We start from the raw sequence: 19,472 nt of genomic DNA, 5'->3' as shown, positions 1-19,472 counted from the left end.
CAAGAGGGCCCTTTCCCACGCAGGAATCACATTCCTTCTTGGCATTCGCGAGGTATTTCTGCCAAATCCTTAGACCTGAGGAACTCGCCCCAAGCATGCAAATGTTTATTTTCGCTCCGTTATTCACATCCCTTTGACGGGACCACTCCTTGGTAGAAATCTTGCCCTTCAGCTTCCACATATGCAAAGAGGCCAAACTCTCTCCGTGCCACAAGCAAAGAATGAAGGGCAGTTCATTCTGAGTTATGCAGAATTCTTTCTCACTAGAGGCCAAATCCTTTTCTAGTTAAAATCCATGAGGTTGATAGATGGAGGCAGAATTGCCAACCATCTGGGGGAAATGCCCTGTCCCTTTAATACAGACTTAATGGATGTTATCTACCAAGTGATACTAGTTTTCTCCTTCTTTTGTTGTCAAGTCACAGCTGACTTGTGGGTTTTCTGGCTGCCTCCTCCCAGCATTCCTTGCTGGTTTCTCATTAAAATCCAGATTAGGGCCAACCCTGCTCAGCTTCCAAGATCAGGTTAACCTGGGTTATTTAGGTTACCTCCACTTATTTTTTGCACATTTAAGTCTCCACTAAAGAGACAGGACAGGTTGTTTTCCAGCTGATTGGCAACACACAGGAAATCAGCAAGTGGGGGACCCAAAAGACAGACATTTTAAATCTTAACTTCACTATCAACAGCAAGCCCCTCTCTCAAATTCTGTGAATAGCTGCTCAAGTTTCGCAGCACCCCAAACTTGGGTTTTCAAGAAGAAGAAGGGTTAGTTTTTATACCCAGCTTTTCACTACCCGAAGGAGTCTCAAAGTGGCTGGCAATCGCTTTCCCTTCCTCTCCCCACAACAGACACCCTGTGAGGCGGGTGAGGCTGAGAGAGCTCTGAGAGAACTGTGACTGGCCCAAGGTCACCCAGCTGTGAAACCCAGCTTGCCAGATTAGAAACCCTTAACACTACGCTGGCTCTCAATCACTCTGGGACAGACATTGCTTTGATTTTTAGTTTTCCAGTTCAGCACAAACACTTTTATCGTGCAGATGATAAAATCTGGACCCTGTGATCCAAAGGGAATATTATTTTCAGTCTCTAGTTAGTATGATTATCGGCTTGTAACCTCAGATATTCTTTCTCCTTTAATACCACTGCTGCTGGAAAAGACAGCTGTTAAGTTTTCCAGTTGCCACACCTCCTGTCTCTGTCTTGCTATGTTTTTTATTCAACTCCCTCACACACACACCCCCAGCAAGCACGGCTTCTATCATTCCCGTAGAAAGCGGCACAAGGTAACTAAACCGTGCATGAAATGAAAGAAGAGATGTTACAAAAAAAAAAAGTATAGAAAGGGAAAACGAATCCTCTGGATTACAACCTAGCTGGTTAGGGTTGCTAACTCCCCACCCCCCTCCAATGCCCCAGGAGTGAGGCCAGTAAGGATGCCGGCAACCCCGTCTCCAAAATGGCCATTCAACACCAACCATCAAATCTGCCCTTAGACTAGGCATGCCAGACTCAGGTGGGAGCTGGGGATCCCCTGGAATTATAGCTCATCTCCAGTCAACAGAGTTTCCTTGGAGAAAATACCTGCTTTGGAAGGTGGACTCCACAGCATTATATTCCACTGAGATCCCTTCCTGCTCCAAATCCTGCCTACTCCTGGTTCCACCCCTAAAGTCTGCAGGTATTCTCCAACCCAGAGCTGGCACCTGGAGGCTGGCATCCCTAGGCAGAAGAGAGGTAACAAGGAAAGAGGAATGAGGGGAAATTAAAGGCAGCGCTGTGGTGGCAGCTCCAGCTGAAACAATGCTTCTATCTATCTATCTATCTACCTACCTACCTACCTACCTACCTACCTACCTATCTATCATTGCGTTTCTATCCCACCACTCCCACAAGGGCTCGTGGTGGCTAACAATTATAAAAACCCCAATATATAAAACCCCATAAAAACCCATAACATTATAAACACAACTCAACCACCCCCTTAAAATCCTTCAATCGGCGGCAAAAAACATCCTAAAAACCTCAGGGTGAACGGAGGAGCTTTAAATCCGCTCCTGGGATGGTAAGACTTCTCTCCCAATCACAATCCTTTAAATGCCAATAAAAAAGGAAACAGCAAATTAAGTCTGCTGCCTTTTAATATACTTTACCAACACCACCTGGCAAAGCAATTCTGCCGTGAATGAGTCAACTAAAGTGATCTAATTTTGCCTTTGGTTCTAAGGACATGTATATACATTTGAGGCGGGAACCCAGATTCTGTACCTGGGAACTCCACTGAAGGATCTCTGACCCCGGACAGCCGCTGCCAAATAAGACACATTTCATAGGTACAGTTCTGTTGACTGCTCTCAAACATCTTCCCATAAGAACATAAGAGAAGCCATGTTGGATCAGGCCAATGGCCCGTCCAGTCCAACATTCTGTGTCACACAGTGGACAAAACCCAGAGGCCATCAGAAGTTCCACCAGGGGAAATAGAACTCCAGAAGACCTCCCACTTTTGCTCCCCAAGGACCAAGAATACACAGAAGCCATGTTGGATCAGGCCAATGGCCCATCCAGTCCAACATTCTGTGTCACACAGTGGACAAAACCCAGGTGCCATCAGGAGGTCCGCCAGCAGGGTCAGAATTCCAGAAGCCCTCCCACTGTTCCCCCACCCCAAAGCACCAAGAATACAGAGCACCACAGCCCCAGACAGAGTTTTCCATCTACATGCTATGTAATAGCTACTGCTGGCCTTCTATTTATCCAATCCCCTCTTGGGAGGCCTATGCTTGTAGCTACTACTGTTTCCAGCGGCAATGAATTCCACACATTAATTACTTTGGGTGACGGTGAAGAAGCCCTTCCTTTCCTAAACCTTCTGCTCATCAACTTCATTGAGTGCCCGTGAGTTCTTGTATTATGAGAAAGGGAGATAAATCCTTGTTTCCCCGCTTGCTCATGCCTTATTTTGCAAACCTCTATCTTGCCACCCCCCAGTTGTCATTTCTCCAAACCGGAGCACCCTAATCTCTTGATCTTTCTTCATAGGGAAGGTATTCCATCCTCTTGATCATTTTCGTTGCCCTTCTCTGCACTTTTTCCAATGCTACATCCCTTTGGCGGTGTGGAGACCAGAACGGCCCATAGTATTCCAAATGAGGCCGCACCTTAGATTTATACGGGGGCATTAGGATACGGGCTAATTGGTTTTCAGTTCCTTTCCTAAGAATCTGCATAACAAGAACAACATCAACAGCAACAGCATTTGCCTCTTTTTTATTGTAATCCCAACACTGAGTCAACATTTTAGTGCCACCAAGACTCCAAGGTCTCTTTCCATTTACTGCCAGTCCAGACGCCATTGATATGTATTTATAGTTGGGATCTTTTTCATGTTGACCCCCACTCATTCAGCTCCAATAGATCCCACTGGGGTGCTTCATAATCCTCCCGCTTGCAGGGGCTCATGGGAATTGTAGTCCATGGACATCTGGAGGCCTGCAGTTTGACTATCCCTGAACCGGCAAACTTAAGCCATTTCACAGTTTACTCCCAACTCCAAATGGTTAATGAACAAGTTAAAAAGCAGGAGAGCCCTGAAGTATCTCACTGCCTTCTACCTTGCTTTGTGAAAACTGCCCGTTTATACTCCCTCTCTGTTTCCTCTTAATTAACCGGTTCCTAATCTACAAGAGGACTTGTCTACTTATTGCATGACTGCTGAGTTTACTTAGGAACCTTTAATGAGGAACTTTATCAAATGCTATGCTAGAGTCCAAAGGTATGCCTGCCACAGTGATCTGGAGAACCAAAGAGAAATGTCTTGCTATTAGCTCTGCGCTTGGCATGTGTCTTGTTCCTTATTCCCTTAGACAGGCCTTGAAAAACTTTTGAAAACACAGTAGCAAGCTACCTCTATATCAGGAAGCTATTTACAATGAACTAGTTTATAGTGATCCACCAAAATGCTCTCAAGTTAGGGACCCCAATCTGGCAAAGAGAAGTGCCTTTTCTCCATTTTTAACTAGAAGCTGAATTTTGCTATGTGCTCAGGGAGAACCAACAGGTTCTTATTGGGATTTTTGCTGGGTAATGTGGATTATAATAAACAGATGCCATAGGAATAAAGGATAAGCCACCAACACCTGAATGATCACAGATGTAGAGGTAAAGGTATCCGCTGTGCAAGCACCGGATCATGTCTGACCCTTGGGGTGAGGCCCTCTAGCGTTTTCATGGCAGACTCAATACGGGGTGGTTTGCCAGTGCCTTCCCAAGTCATTACCTTTTACCCCCCAGCAGCAAGCTGGGTACTCATTTTACCGACCTCGGAAGGATGGAAGGCTGAGTCAACCTTGAGCCAGCTGCTGGGATCGAACTCCCAGCCTCATGGGCAGAGCTTTCAGACTGCATGTCTGCTGCCTTACCACTCTGCGCCACAAGAGGCTCTAAAGGATAAGCCACCAACACCTGAATGGTTACAGATGTAGAGAGATAGTGCTAATTATATGAAAAAGATCAACAAAATAAAAAGAAAAAAGGACCTTCAAAATGAATTTCTGGGGCCACGCCCACAAATATAATTCTTGAAAGTTAGCAGTTATTGACACCTGAACCTGCCTTTACTGTTTCTCTCTTCGAAAATCAAACTGAACAAAAAGGTTTTAAAAGAAAGGATAAACAAAAACAGCTCAGGAGAGAGGGCCGTGCCGAATTACGTGACTCCCATGTAAGTTCACCAGGAGGGTGTCTCTGTCAAGCAATGCAACCTCTAATTATAGGCCCGCTTTTGCCATCCCGCAGCAAAGGTGGCCTCAGCATCTAGTTTTGGAGATCCATTTTTGGAGTCTCTGAAAGTTCACTCCGTGAAACTGTCTGGCTTCAAACAGGGAAAGGATAGGATTAGTAGCAGGAGCTTGGAATCGCTCAGTCGAAAAGCTCAGAAATAAACCCCACAGGAAACATGTAATCCTCCCAAATGACCTCCACACCTGTTTTTCTTTGGCTTTGAAAAAAAAATTGTCCCCACCAAGTCTCTGCAGCTTCATTCATTCATAAACCCTGTCTAGCCTCAGGCAAGATACCCACTCCTTTGTCTGAATCTGAATATGGAAGTCATAATAAGAACTGGTTGGTGCTTACAAAGTACTTCAATCTCCAAACTACCTCATACGCATTCTCTTCAGATCAAGTGAGGGTCTGCCCCAGGCACATCAAAAAGCAGAAGAGTCAAAATTTAACATCAAAAGGGACAATTATGCTAAACCCTTCCCTCTTCACCCTGGGGGTCTGACACCTGAATTTCTTCCAGCCAGCTCTGACCCTGAAATGTGATCCAGGCTTGAACAAAAATTCTGATTGACCCACCACAGGGATCATTAAGCAGATGCATGAAAAGAGCTGAGAGAGAACTGTTCTTTCTACCCCACTTTTTACTACCTGAAGGAGTCTCAAAGTGGCTTGCAATCGCCTGCTTTTCCTCTCCCCATGACAGACCAAATTTAGACCAACAAAGTTTTATTCAAGGTATGAGCTTTCATTTTATCTGGCCCATTACCACCCCATATTGCAGCTAGCATTTCTGGAGAAGCCAGGGCGGATCAGCTCCTAGCATTCTTGGAGGAAACTTTGGTCCTTGGCCCATTCCGTTCTGGCTTCCGTTCTGGTCAAGAAGCAGAAACAGTGCTGCTTGCCCTGATAGATGACCTCCAACACCAGCTGGAGAGCCCTTCTTGTGCTGCTCAATCTGCCAGCAGCGTCTGACGTTGTTGTCCATGAGTTGTTGGCCCACTGCCTCGCTAGGGCTGGGATCCAGGGGAGAGCCCTCCAATGGCTGCACTCCTTACTCCGGTGCCGCAAACAAAGGGTGCTTGTAGGGGAAAAGCAGTCATGCTGTTACCAACTTTCTTGTGGGCTTCCAAAAGGCATGAGACTCTCCCCCACTTTATTTAGCATCTTTATGTGCCCTCCAGCCCAGCTGGTCTGGAGTTTGGGGCTGGGTTGTCATCAGTATGCTGATCATACCCAGCTCTATCTCTTGATGGATGGCTGCCCTGATTCTCTCCCATAAATATTTGCCAGATGTTTGGGAGCCCAAGCAAAGCCAACTGAAACTCAATCCTTCCAAAATGGAGATCCTGTGGTTGGTAGGAAGGGGTCAAACCAGGAAGTGCATCTACCCACCCTGGACGGTACACAATTGGTGCATACCGCCAGGAATTTGGGTGTGACTCCGGATACCTCCCTTTCTATGGAGGGCCAGGTCACTAAAGTAGCCCAGCTGGCATTTTGTCATCTTCACCAGATGAAGCAACTAGCACCTATCTGTCCCAGGATCATTTAGACACAGTGATCCATGCATCAGTCATCTCGAGACTGGATTTCTGTAGCCTTCTGTTGTCCTTGATCCAGAAATTACAGCTGGTGCAAAATACAGCTGCTAGGGTTCTCACCAGAACACCCTGGAAAGCCCACATCAAGCTGGTGCTGAGGCAGCTGCATTGGTTGCCAATGGAACACCAGATCAAGTTCAAGGTGTTGGTATTGACCTTTAAGGCCATTCGCAGCCTGACCCCAGTGTACCTGAGGGACTGCCTATCTCCCTATGCTCCTCACAGAGCTCTCTGCTCAGTAACTGCTAACAGGTTGGAGATCTCTGGACCATGTAACGTTTGCCTGGGCTTGACCAGGGCCAGGGCTTTTTCCTGGTGGAATGAGCTTCCAGAAGAGCTGAGGGCCCTCACAGAAGTAACACGGTTGTACAGGGCCTGCAAGACGGACCTGTTCCTCCGGGCACTTGGTTGAGGCCAGGCGAAGGGAAGATCTTAGCCCCTCCCCTGATATGCCCAATGCCAATCCCCCCTCCCCAGATATGTGGTAGTTGTGGAGGTGGTGTGGGTTGTGGATCACCGGCAAGGGGGGGGATCTTATGTATTTTTATTGTATATTGCATTATCATTTTATGTTGTAAGCTGCCACGAGCTGGCTGGCTGGCTGGGAACGGCGGCCTAGAAACTGAATAATAAATACAAATAAAATAAATAAAACCCTAGAAACTAGATGCCTGCTTACTCGCGTTCACAGATATTCCTTGAACTAACCACAGGGGAGTTCTGAAACATTTCCCCCAAAAGCAGTTTTTTCACGGTTGTAATCCTTCCATAAGATTCCCACGGAGGAAAGCATTATGCTGAAAGGGAACCCAATGAAGGTCAGACACCCTGGCCAGCCTTGGGCAAATCTCCCTCTCTATGGCTAGAAAGGGCACAACAAAAGCAGCCCAGGAGCCTGGAATTCTAGGGCACTTGATGAGAGAGAAGGGCCCCATTAACAAAGGGTTAACTATCCCTGTGGAGAAGGGACCCTGGAAGACCAGCTGTCAATCATCAGCCTCAGGGTCAATGGGCTGGAACCAATAAGAGCCTTTGGCCATATAGGGGAGAATCATGACAGCTAAAGACCAAGGAGCAAAGCCTTTGAATAGATAAAACAGGCAAACTGCATTGTAGACTCCCTTTGTACCAAAGCAAGAATACTTGCAGAAGAATCTAAGGGGCCCCTCAGGAATATGCTGTGGTGGAGTTTTATTAGTGTGGGGGAAAAGACCCAAACAAAACATCACATTAATACCAGAAATAATTGTAGATTCAGGTGTGCAGCCTGTTGGTCTGAAGCAGTGGAACAAAGTGTGAGTTGGGGACACCTTTAAGACAAAGTTGTGTTCAAGGTCTAAGCTTTTCGGGTGCACACTTCTTCAGATACAATTGTGCTGCGGTAGAGGAAAATACTGTCCTTTTTAAGAGAATGAGTCAGAGAAAGAGGAGATGCCCAGTTGCTACTTTCTAAAAGGAGAGGTGCTGGGAACTCCTGGCTTCAAAGACGGCAGTCTTTTGCATGCTTATTTGGAGGTCAGCCCCCTTGAACTCTGTGGGTCTTCCAAGTTAGCTAGCACAGGCTCAAGCTGAAAGAAATGTCCACCCCCTGAGCTCTGCCTATACTGTTGGAACTAGGCTAGATATCGGGGGGGGGGGGATTCACAGTCAGAGTAGTTCAGCAGTGGAATAGGCTGCCTAAGGAGGTGGTGAGCTCCCCCTCACTGGCAGTCTTCAAGCAAAGGCTGGATACACACTTTTCTTGGATGCTTTAGGATGCTTTGGGCTGATCCGGCGTTGAGCAGGGGGTTGGACTAGATGGCCTGTATGGCCCCTTCCAATTCTATGATTCTGTGCACTGCTCCAGAGTGTGGTGGTACAGTCCTGACAATGCAGAATGTCCTGTAGCCTTCAGCCTTGGATCACCAAAAATGGCTGGCCTCACCACTGTAAACTGAGGGAAGAGCAGTCCTTCAAGGAGTTGCTCCCCATCATTTAGAATTTTAGACTAGCTGGGGGCAAACTGAATTCAAAGAGGTTATAATATGTGATTTTATATTTTGTTGATGTGGAAACAAAATGTACGTGGCAGACACAGGGAAAATCTTTAAGATATGCAACAAAAAATGCAACGGAAATCTGTTATGGAAGTAATCCATGACCGGCAATATTTCAAGGACACAGAGACACGAGCTGTAAACATCCAGGAGGCTGGGCACAAGGTGTGTGCTTCACTAGTGAGCCATGCTCTGTATGGTACAGCCTCAGTCAGCAATGCTCCAGCGTTGCATCATGATATCTCCGTTATTTTGGGAATGATTTCAAAACTTTAATCAAGATCTTTGATTTGACATAAAAATAATTTGGCATTTTAAAAAAATGAAAAAATTTAAAAACAAAAATTCCACAAACTGAAAATGTTCTGAAAACTTTATGCAATAAAAGTTTGTAGGAAAAACATGCCAAGATTTAACGTTTGATGGTTTTATGTGCATCTTGCACAACAATTAGATTCTCACAACTTTTTAATGTTATCTTGTGTTGTTAAGGACGGCAGTTTATATGAATAAAGATGTATTTATTTACAACTGGGGGGCACCATTTTTAATGCACCCCTACACTGAAATGCACCCCTACACTGCTAGAAAAAAAATTAATACAGCCCCCTAGGCTAAATTAGAACCTTTCTCCCTCCCACGTAAGTTTTCAACTTTCAGGGATATTTTATTTTTAACTTAGGAGAACATTTTTAAAACATTTATCCTCTAGCTGTAGTGTGAAATGGTACAGCCCTTTCTACTGCTTCAAGGCTCTGTCACTTCACTTTGCTGCAGCGGGTCAAGGTGAAGATATTCTGATACTGTTTCAGAGATGAGAACTAGCTGGAAATATGCTCCAAGGATCAGCTGGGCCCTAGCTGGCTCCAATTAAGCATGAAGAGGGAGGAAGAGAAAAGAAAGCCAGAGAAAAAAAAGCAGTAGGGGAAAAGAAAACCAGACTGATAATGAGAGAAAAACAAAGGAAATAATCTAATGGATAAATGTTTTGACCTTGAAAGCTGAGGGAACCACTAACGTCTCAGATAGGCCAGAGTGCCAGATAGGCCAGAGTCTCTGTTTTTCAGGCAAGTACATGTTTGGTTCTGTGACTATTTATTATAATTTGAATGCTATTTTCCCCCCACAAGAAACTCAAGACAGCATATGTTGATCTTCTACCATGAGGCAAGACTTGTGATAAAGCAGAAATCTGAACCCAATCCTGGTGTGATACAATAAACACCACACCACATCAGCTATTATTTTCTCTTGAGATACAACAAGTGTAAGCATTTTTCAACAGTACTGCTTTATTTTTCACAGAATTGATGGATCAGAGTGGAAAACGGGCAACAGAGGGCATTTAACCCCGAACAAATGTGAAGATTTGTTTCCTTCATTATAATTGTAATGTTTGAGGTTAGACAAGCTAAAAATCCAAAACAAAAATGTCACTGTGAATTCCAATCATTGTCATTTTCTAAAGTAAAAAAGGGGAAGGGTTAGAAAAATGGAAACACCACCTTCAGAAGTCTATAGACCTAGATGGAGGTTATGTCAAGAAACAATAAAGGTTTGTATGATTTTGTAGCAATAATTTTTGACTTACCCTCAAATTTCAAAGTCCCTTTTAATTCTTGTGTTTTGCACTCAGAGTAATACTATGCAATCAGTCCATAGTATGACTAGACCAAACTTCAACAGATACAGTATTTTCTGGGATGGAAATGCAATTTCCATGCATTTGCTGGCAGGGGCTCATGGGAATTGTAGTCCATGGATATCTGTAGGGCCACAGTTTGCCCACCCCTGTTCCAAAGCATCCCTTATCTCCAGGGGAACTGATCTCTGTAATTTAAAGATGAGCTATAATTCCAGGGGATTCCCACATTCCAGTTGCCAGTTACGAATACTGTATGCTGTGTCTGTCACAGGGGATGGGGCTGCCGTAAGCAGCATCCACACGCTGTTTATCTCCCACTGCTGCAGTAATGCCCTGTAATATTCTTTGTGATTTCCCCCCACTTGGTAAAAAGGTAAAGGTATCCCCTGTGCAAGCACTGGGGTGACACCCTCCAGCGTTTTCATGGCAGACTCAATACGGGGTGGTTTGCCAGTGCCTTCCCCAGTCATTACAGTTTTACCCCCCAGCAAGCTGGGTCCTCATTTTACCGACCTCGGAAGGATGGAAGGCTGAGTCACCCTTGAGCCAGCTGCTGGGATTGAACTTCCAGCCTAATGGGCAGAGCTTCAGACTGCATGTCTGCTGCCTTAACACTCTGCGCCACAAGAGGCTCTTCCCCACTTGGTACAGAGATGCTAAAGGCCAAGATTACCATATTTTCTTTTCTTTCTGGAGGTTGAAGTTACCATAGAGTATCTACAGATTACTGTAGCAATAGCGGTAAACCAGCATAACAATACCGCTTCAGAAGGCCTATACCAGGCCTACATGAAAGAAGGCCATTTTTCATCTATGGCTTCACTGTCACCATTTGGCAGTTTTTTAGATTGCCTAGCATTATAATCAAGGCAGCTACCCTTGGCCCTGACACGGATTGACGTAGTAGCCCAAAGTTCTCCGAAGGTCAGCAGGGTCGGCCCTAGTTTGTGCTCGGATGCGAGACCACCAAGGAAATCCAGGGTCGCTACCCAGAGGAAGACCATTCAGCAGTGAAATCGAATGCCTAAGGAGGGGATGAGCTTCCCCTCACTAGCCATCTTCAGTCAGCAGCTGGACAGATACTAATCCTGGATACTTTAGGCTGACCCTGCAGGGGGTTGGACTTGATGGTCTGTATGGCCCCTTCTAACTCTATGATTCTATTAAACACCTCTGTCTTTTCCTTGAAAACCTCATGAGATGAAACTTCATGTCATCGACATGAGTCACCTGCAACTTGACTGCCCACTTTATTTAGGCTTTATTGAAGCAAAAACAGACTGCGGAAGGCAGAGGTGTCCGGTGTCCTGGAGGGGGCTGTCTGCTCCGACCTGGATGGCCTGGGGCAGCCAAATCTTGTCAGATTTTGGAAGATAAGCAGGGTAGACATTGGCTGGTACATGGACGGGAGACCACCAAACCAGTCCAGATTGCTAAGCAGAGTCAGGCAAAGGCAAACCACCTCTGTTCGTCTCCGGCCCTGAGAACTCCACAGGGTTGCCACATATTGGCTGTGACCTGATACCGCTTTCTACCACCACAGCTACACTTGGAGAATTCAGGGCATACCTTCCTTCCTGCCAAGCCTTTGTCTCCCACCTGGAGCCCAAGAACTGGGTCACACCAATAGTCTATCTATCTCAGCACTTTCTGTGCTGGCAACAGCCAATCAGATGCCTCAGGGGAGTTCATTGGTAGGGTACAGTGAAGACACCCTCCCTTTCTACTAATCCCCAACATCTGGGAGCCAGAGGTGGGCAAACTCTGGAAACAGAGGCTGCACTCTTCCTTTCCCTCAGAGCTGATTTCTGATATTGTTAAAAATCCATTTAATGAGCCAATTCATACTACTGGCATGGGAGGAAGAGGAGGAGGAGGAAGAGGAGGAGGAGCTGGCTTTTGTACCCTGCTTTTTACTACCGAAAGGAGTCTCAAAGTGGCTTACCATCCCTTACCCTTCCTCTCCCTGCAACAGACATCCTGTGAGGTAGGGGAGGCTAAGAGAGATCTGTGACTGGCCCAAGGCCACCCAGCTGGCTGCATGCGGAGGAGTGGAGAGTCACACCCAGCTACCCAGATTAGAGTCTGCCACTCTGGGAGGGAGACTACCCTAGCTGAATTCCCTTCAGAGTATTCTAGGCTACTTCCCTGAACATTCAGCACTGAGATCTTTAAATTATAATTCGTTTTGCTTTTGCTGTCGCAAAGAGCGACACTACTTGACCTCCACTTTAGAGGCTGCCCTTGCAGCCAAAAGGACTGGATCCTTAAGAAAAAATTAAAGCAAGCTGAAGTTTTCATGACTGTGAGTTCTGTCACCAGGACTAGTTTCTGAACTGTTCACCAGCCAGTATTTCCCAAAGTTTTCGTGGCAGAAATGACATCTGGCAGCGCATGAGAAAGCCAAGGACCCGAAATGACATCAAGAGCCACATGATGTCACATTCAAAAACCCAGATGTGACAACAGCATGTTGGGCAATGTTTGGGGTGTTCCCCAAAACTCCACGGGACTTACCACAGAGTACTTCAGAAGAGCCAGAGTGTCACCCAACATGCTGATGTCATATCTGCGTTTTCAAATGTAATGTCATGAGTTGCAGGATATCACTTTGAGCCCTGAGCATTTTTCCTGATGCTCCAAAGCGCAAAGTGTGAGGCCTCCCACTACAAGAGGGCAACCAGCCTCCCTAACTGGAACACACACACCTCTGGATACTTACTCTTAACCTGAGTCCTGTCCAATTGACGCGAGGGAAGCAGCACACAAAGGCTGCAGTCCTAAGAACACTCTAAGAACCCTTCTTTTTATGTTGTGTTATAAAATTAATAAATTCTCCACAACAACAACAAAAAAGAGCACTCTCCTGAGAGTAAGCCCTGCTGAGGAAAATGTCACTTACTTCTGAGTAGAAAAGGCGAGGGTTGCTCCCTAACAGGAAGCATGAATACATGCACCCTGCGGTTATTTATTCCTATCCTGCCTCCCTAACCTGTTGGGACAAAGTAGTCAGGTGGATTAGATTACATCAGTAGGGCACTGTAAGTCCCATTTCACCTGGTTCTTTGACAGAACCAAATGGAATCTCTGTACAATCATTGCATGGAGGACAGGAGCTGCCCACCCAATAGGCAGCCCAAGTTATTACCTCAGGAGAAGCCCCTCCTATTCCAATGCTCAGGCTGACTGGACGACCCTCTAGGAATCCCTGAGATCTCTATGGCCTTTACCATAGAGATTTCAGAGATTCCAGCAGCATCCCCCAGAAATGGCATCAATTTCAGGGTGCCAATGCAATTCCTGCCACAAATGAATCCTAAGCATGTTGGTGGTTTGGGGCACACCTGGGAAGCAGGCCAGAGGACGGGGAGGGGGGGGGTCGGCTCTCGAGCTAGCCCACCTAAGATGCAAAAACTCCTTAGGTCAGCCCTGGTGGAGAAGCAATACCACACACGTTGGCTCCTTTACCTGTGCACACTGGGTTTTCTAGACAGATCTAACATGCATACACATTGTACAAGTCTACGCAATCCTGAAAAAAACACACAGTGTGCAAACCCATTCTCTCCCCTCCTCCCTGCTGTCTGTACACACATTTGTTGTGTGAACAGACAGGTATGCTTGCCAGAGAGCCAGGAATGGATGCAGCGCCCTGATAAGAACAAACGCAGCACCAAACAAGTTTGCCACTAAGCAATGCGCAAAAAGCTCAAAGTGCGCATGTGGCCTTTTACAAGTGTAGCTTCTCAGCCTATGTATATGTAAACAAGCCAGTTCTCCAGGCAGTGTTACACTCCACTACAAATGGCCCAAGCAGCAAACAAACCATAACATCTATCCATGAAGATGCTGGTGTGCCAGCAAACAGAAGGGAAAATAAGTCGCTTTCCCTTCCTCTCCCGGTAACAGACACCTTCTGGGAGAACTGTGACTAGGCCAAGGTCACCCAGCTGGCTGCATATGGAGGAGTGGGGAATCAAGCCTGGTTCTCCAGGTTACAGCCTAGCGCTCTTAACCACTATATTAGGCTGGCTCTACACATGAGCAAGCTGAGCCACAGTGGTCGTGCCTGTGTCTTGGGGGGTGGGTTCTTGAGTACTGAACAAAATGGCCGGGAATGTTGCTATTTGTTCCAGAGGCTGTGGATCGTCTAACCTCCTTTAGCATGATCCAGCAGGAGATCCTAGGATGTACCTACACAGACGGGAATGCACAGATAAAATCAGGCTTGATTCTCCAAGGTTAGGTTCACCGAGATAACCAGCGTTTTGTTACTGTTCTACCGATAGCTGGACTGTCCACCCTGTTCTCTTTATAGAAGTGAGTGGCTGTCACACAATATGCAGAGAACTAAAGGCCTTTCACTTGGGGGCAAAGTTCTGGAGGGACAAAACCTGCCTTCCGGGTGATCTTGAATTAGCATCTCCTAAGATTGTTTTTTTTTAAACTTGAAGAGGAAAAACTGCAGAAGGAACAGCTTCAGATTGGTGGTGAGGGTATGGTATACTATTTTCTAGATCTCGGTCCCATCACCAGCCACTCAAGCTCCTGAAGCTGTGGTTTTTCATATGTGAGGGAAAGGCACCGTACAAGTACCTGTATGGTTTTTCCCAGTGGGGGCAAACAACCCAGGATAGGAGGGAAGCTTCCAGCAAACGTATACCCTTCTGAATTAATGAAAGCCACTGGGCCTTTACAACGGTATAATTCCGTGGAGAATGGCCCCATTACTATCAGATTCTATACCCCACTTATCTGCCCAGTGGATATGCCCAAAGCAGCTTCCCATACCAGTCTCCTCTCCTCCATTTTATCGTCACAACAAAAATAAAAAAGTCACTGGCAGTCTGCAGGCAGCGGCTGGACAGATCCTTATCCTGGATGCCTTAGGCTGCATTGAGCAGAGGATTGGACTAGATGGCCTGTATGGCCCCTTCCAACTCTATGGTTCTGTGTGAGGGTGTCAGGCTGAGGCAGAGCCGTGACTGGTCCAAGTTTACCCTGCAAGCTTCCATGGCAGTGTGAGAATTTGAACTTGTGGCTCCTAGACCCTAGTCCAACACTGACCACTACACAGGGCTGAGGTTAGAAAAACAGTGTGTAGGGAAAGATCAATGTCAACTCCATAGCCCCATGTTGATTTTTTCTTCCACCTTCCACCAGCAGCATACTTAAAAGAAGCAGGAGGAGAACCAGTGTGGTGTAGTACAGGGGTAGTCAACCTGTGGTCCTCCAGATGTCCATGGATTACAATTCCCACGAGCCCCTGCCAGCAAACGCGTTTGCTGGCAGGGGCTCATGGGAATTGTAGTCCATGGACATCTGGAGGACCACAGGTTGACTACCCCTGGTGTAGTAGTTAGAGTATTAGCTCAGGATGTGGGAGCTCAGGTTTGAATCCCCACTCCAGCATGGAAGCTTGCTGGGTCACCTCAGGCCTGTCACATTCTCTTGACCTTGCCTACCTCACAGGGCTGTTGTGAGGATCAGACAGAACAAAGCATGCCGCTTTTGGGTCTCACTGGGGACCAAGGAAGGGTATATATGAAGTGAACAAACAAATCAATAAAACTCTCCTGCCGTCTTCTCTAGTTGCTCCCTAAACAGTCAAGCCCCCTCTGGCTCTGAAGGAGACCCAAAGAGTCCCTGAAAGTACGAGTCCCTGGGAATTCATCTAGGGATCCTCACAACATGGAAATATCTCCTCTGCTCACACTTGCATGTTTTACTTGGTGCAATGATGGTCATTTTGTTGATAATTCGAATCCGTGCTCGTAGCACGGAACCTTGCTGGATGACAGTGATCCAGACACAATCTCTCATCTACCCTACCTCACAGGGTTGTTGTGAGGGGGAAATGGAGGCGAGGAGAATGATTGGGTCCCCATTGGAAAGAAAGGTGGGATGTAAAAATCATTTGGTCTCTCTCATCACAGAACGTGTTTACTTATTGCCACTGAGGACTGCCGTTTAAACAATCTTGAAGTTGCTCTGATTTTATGGAATGCAGTGAGATTTTATTTTTTTTCAAACAACCAATCCATCAATAAAGGCCGAAAATTTAGAGCAGGAGCTCCATTTAAAGCAGCATGTGCCGTGCACACTCCCCCTTTTAAAATCCTGTATTAATTATATTCTAGGCAACAATTATAACCCAGGCTCTCATTACCTTTCCCACCTCATTTTTATCCAGCCTCCCCTCCAGAGTTCCCACCCTTCCCATTTCATTCCTCCTTACAGGTCGGTTTGGCCCAAGGTGAGCATCTTGGCGCAAAGCAGGGATTTGAACCCAGGACTGAGGGGGGAACTCGGATCTCCCAAATTATAGCCTTTAGCACGCTAAACCGCATACTGAGTTTCTGAAGTACCAGAGTAACAAGTCTCCACCGTGATCTCATGCATGCGTTCGTTATGCCCGATGAATAATAATGCTAATCATCAAAATATATAACATGCATATAGAGAGAGCCTTTCCTAAGTGCTTGGCATACATTATCAGAATAATAAATCTCCCAACAACCCTGCACAGCGGAGCTAGTATTACTTTCCCCAGGCATTATGTTAAAAGTATTGCATTATTTTAAAAGTCCGTCTATGGCAACTGGGGCTCTCTCTCTCTCTAAACACGCAGATGGATTAATTGTCGCTGCTATTAATATTGCATTTATTAGACCTTTCAGACCCCAGAACGCAGTTTCTTCCTCTCCCGTGCATTAGCGGGAATGATATAATGCATTCTCTGCACATAAGCAGGAAGCATAAAAGCTCCCATCCCCACCTGCCTTTGGGAAACAGCTGGCGTCACCACTGAGAAATGGGGGACCGAGGGGAACTTCGCGCATGCTGGGCCGGCGCGCTCCTGTCGGGGAAAACCTCCCAGCCCCGAAACCCGAGGAAGAAAAAGGCAAACAAAAGGTGAAATCTGATCTCCGTTTTATAAGGTTCCCATTGTGGGAAAACCGAGCCCAGCGCTTTCTCCGATGCTCCGCGGCCCGGGGGCCAGAGAATCAGAGTGGGGACAGCCGTGTGTGAGCTGCGGTTCGCTAGAGATGCTGCAGACAGGCCAAAACCCGTGTATGTCGTCACGTCAGAATTCGCGTGCAACTCTAGGACACGTGTAACGTTTATCCACGACTCCTCTTTGAACAGAGCATAATAAAGCGTCCCAAAAAAACATCTGGTGGGGAAAACGTGCACAAAAACAAACAAACAAAAAAGAATATAGAAAACCGACATGAAAACAAGCAAAGAAAATCGCCTCAGAGACGATTTCATACGTGTGCCTTTTGCGCGCACACGCTGGGGTTTCCCTCGGAGGGCCGTGGCAGCCCTGCGCTCCCAGGGGCCACCCCAAAGGGCTTCCCACACACACTCCCTTGCCATGCGCCATGCAGCCTGCGGCTCGGAGGCACTCTGCCCATGCTCAGAGGCGCGCCCTTCCTCGTCCCCCGGCTCAACCGCCCGTGAGAACGCGGCCCGCTCCGATTCAACTCCGGTCCGCCCCCGGCGACTGCAGCCCAGACCAGAGGGCGCCCCGTAAATCCCCGCCTGGCACCTCCGGGCAGCGGGCAGGTGACTCGTGGCTGGCCACCAAGGGGGCCCCGGGCGCGCACGAGCCCTCCCCTCCCCTCCGCCCGCCGCCGACGCCTCCCCCGCTGCTCCGAGGTGAGCCCCGACTCCCAACCGCCAAGTCCGCGATTACCTTTTTCTCCCCGCGGCCGCGACCCGCGCTCAACCCACCCAGTCGGGGCAAGCAGGCAGGCGCTGCAGACGGCGGTCATCCACGCGGGCTCCCCTCGGAGCGTCGCCCGGCTTGGGGAAACCCACTCGGGAGGGGCGTGAGAAAGCCAGGCGAGTCCCCGCTCGGCCAGCGAGTGCGGCTCTGGAGTTGCGCCGCCAGTTGCTCCGGGCTGATCTCATCCAGCATTTGCATAGCTCGCCTTCTCTCTCTCTCTCCCCCCTCCACACGCACGGCGGCGGCGGGGCGGAGACTCGGGCTCCAGCGGACCCGGGCGCGGCGGAGTCCCCTCCCAGCCCCGCGGCCTCCCTTTCTTCTCCGCCTTCGCCTCGGCCAGGGCTCGCCGCTTCCCACCAGCTTCGGACATTCACGCACGCCTTGGCGCTCAGCTGTTGGCAGGCGGGGTTCTCCCTCTTTCTCTCTCTCTCTTGCCTTTCCCCAGCGAGGCCCCCACGGCCGGGGTTGGTGGCGCGGGCTGGAGGAGCCGTGCAAAAGAGCGAGGGTCCCCCCAGCAGCGCCTGACCCGACATGGTGGCCGGGAGAAGGCCCCGTGGAAAGTCGCTGCTCGCTTCTTCAGGGGGAGAGAAAGGGAGACCGACGGCCGCCTTGGACCCCAGAGGGAAAAGTTGGACTCTCCGCGTCAGGGGTAAGTCAAACTGCGGCCCTCCAGATGTCCATGGACTACATTTCCCATGAGCCCCTGCCAGCGAATGCTGGCAGGGGCTCATGGGAATTGTAGTCCACGGACAGATGGAGGGCCGCAGGTTGACTACCCCTGCTTAGTGGTTGAGAATAATCTGGCTTCTAATCTGGTGAACCTGGTTTGATTCCCGTTCCTCCAGGGGAAGCCAGCTGGATGACCTTGGGCTAGTTGCGGTCCAGATGTGGTTCTCACACAGCAGTCCCGTCAGAGCTCTCTCAGCCTCACCTCCCTCACAGGGTGTCTGTTGTGGGGGGAGGAAGGGAAGGCGATTGGAAGCCGCTTTGAGACTCCTTCGGGTAGTGAAAAGCGGGGTATCAAAACCAACTCTTCTTTAGAACTCTTCATAAAGCTGAAAGTCAAAAAGAGCAGGGGGAGGGGGGATTTTCAAGCAAGGACCTTGATCAGCAAAATGAGGAAGCTCCCTATTGAAATGCACAGAAGGTCCTATCTATTTTTATTTATATTATCTATTTTGTTTATTGAAATGCACAGGGAGGGCGGTATATATTGGGGAGGGCGGTATATAAATATGAATGAATAAATAAATAAATACATTTTAGTGGGTCATAGGAGGGGAGTATACCCAAGGCTTAGATCTATCTCTCCACCCTTAACCACAGCCAACATTCATTGCGAAAGTCACCCTCCATTTCTTTCTTCCCGGCAGGGCCTCTGCTGGTTGCAAACCTACATGATGGTTATTATTTGCTTTGCTTTTTTCCTTGTGCCAGGAGGTTGTGCTGAGAACTGACCTTTCAGTAACTTTCACCAAGGAAGAGGCTGCTTTAGTAAGCATGACATTTTAAAACTGCATTCTCCCCCTGCACACACTGAAGACCGTGAGTGAGCAATTGCCATGTTTTCTGCATGGGGTCCTAGATTCATGGAGTTGCAAGGCAGTTGTTATTGTACTCAGCTACAAGCAGTATTCTCCCTACATGTGACTTTTGCATACAAATGTCG

General features: G+C 47.8%; 1 protein-coding gene across 2 annotated transcripts in view; it reads right to left on the bottom strand.

The window, feature by feature from the left end:
* Nucleotides 1–18,043, bottom strand: part of DDR1 (discoidin domain receptor tyrosine kinase 1) — a 57,055-nt gene extending 39,012 nt beyond the window's left edge. The window contains exon 1 of one of the 2 annotated variants that reach the window (XM_077324532.1): nt 17,771–18,043. The gene's annotated coding sequence lies outside the window, so the exon portion shown is untranslated. The remainder of the gene's footprint in view (nt 1–17,770) is intronic. The other variant, XM_077324533.1, reaches the window with a different exon arrangement.
* Nucleotides 18,044–19,472: the final 1,429 nt, after the last annotated feature.

The sequence above is a fragment of the Paroedura picta genome, chromosome 3 (genome assembly GCF_049243985.1).
Source record: "Paroedura picta isolate Pp20150507F chromosome 3, Ppicta_v3.0, whole genome shotgun sequence".
NCBI lineage: Eukaryota > Metazoa > Chordata > Lepidosauria > Squamata > Gekkonidae > Paroedura > Paroedura picta.
The sequence above is the reverse complement of the archived record's forward strand: the minus strand, read 5'-3'. Positions and strand labels throughout refer to the sequence as shown.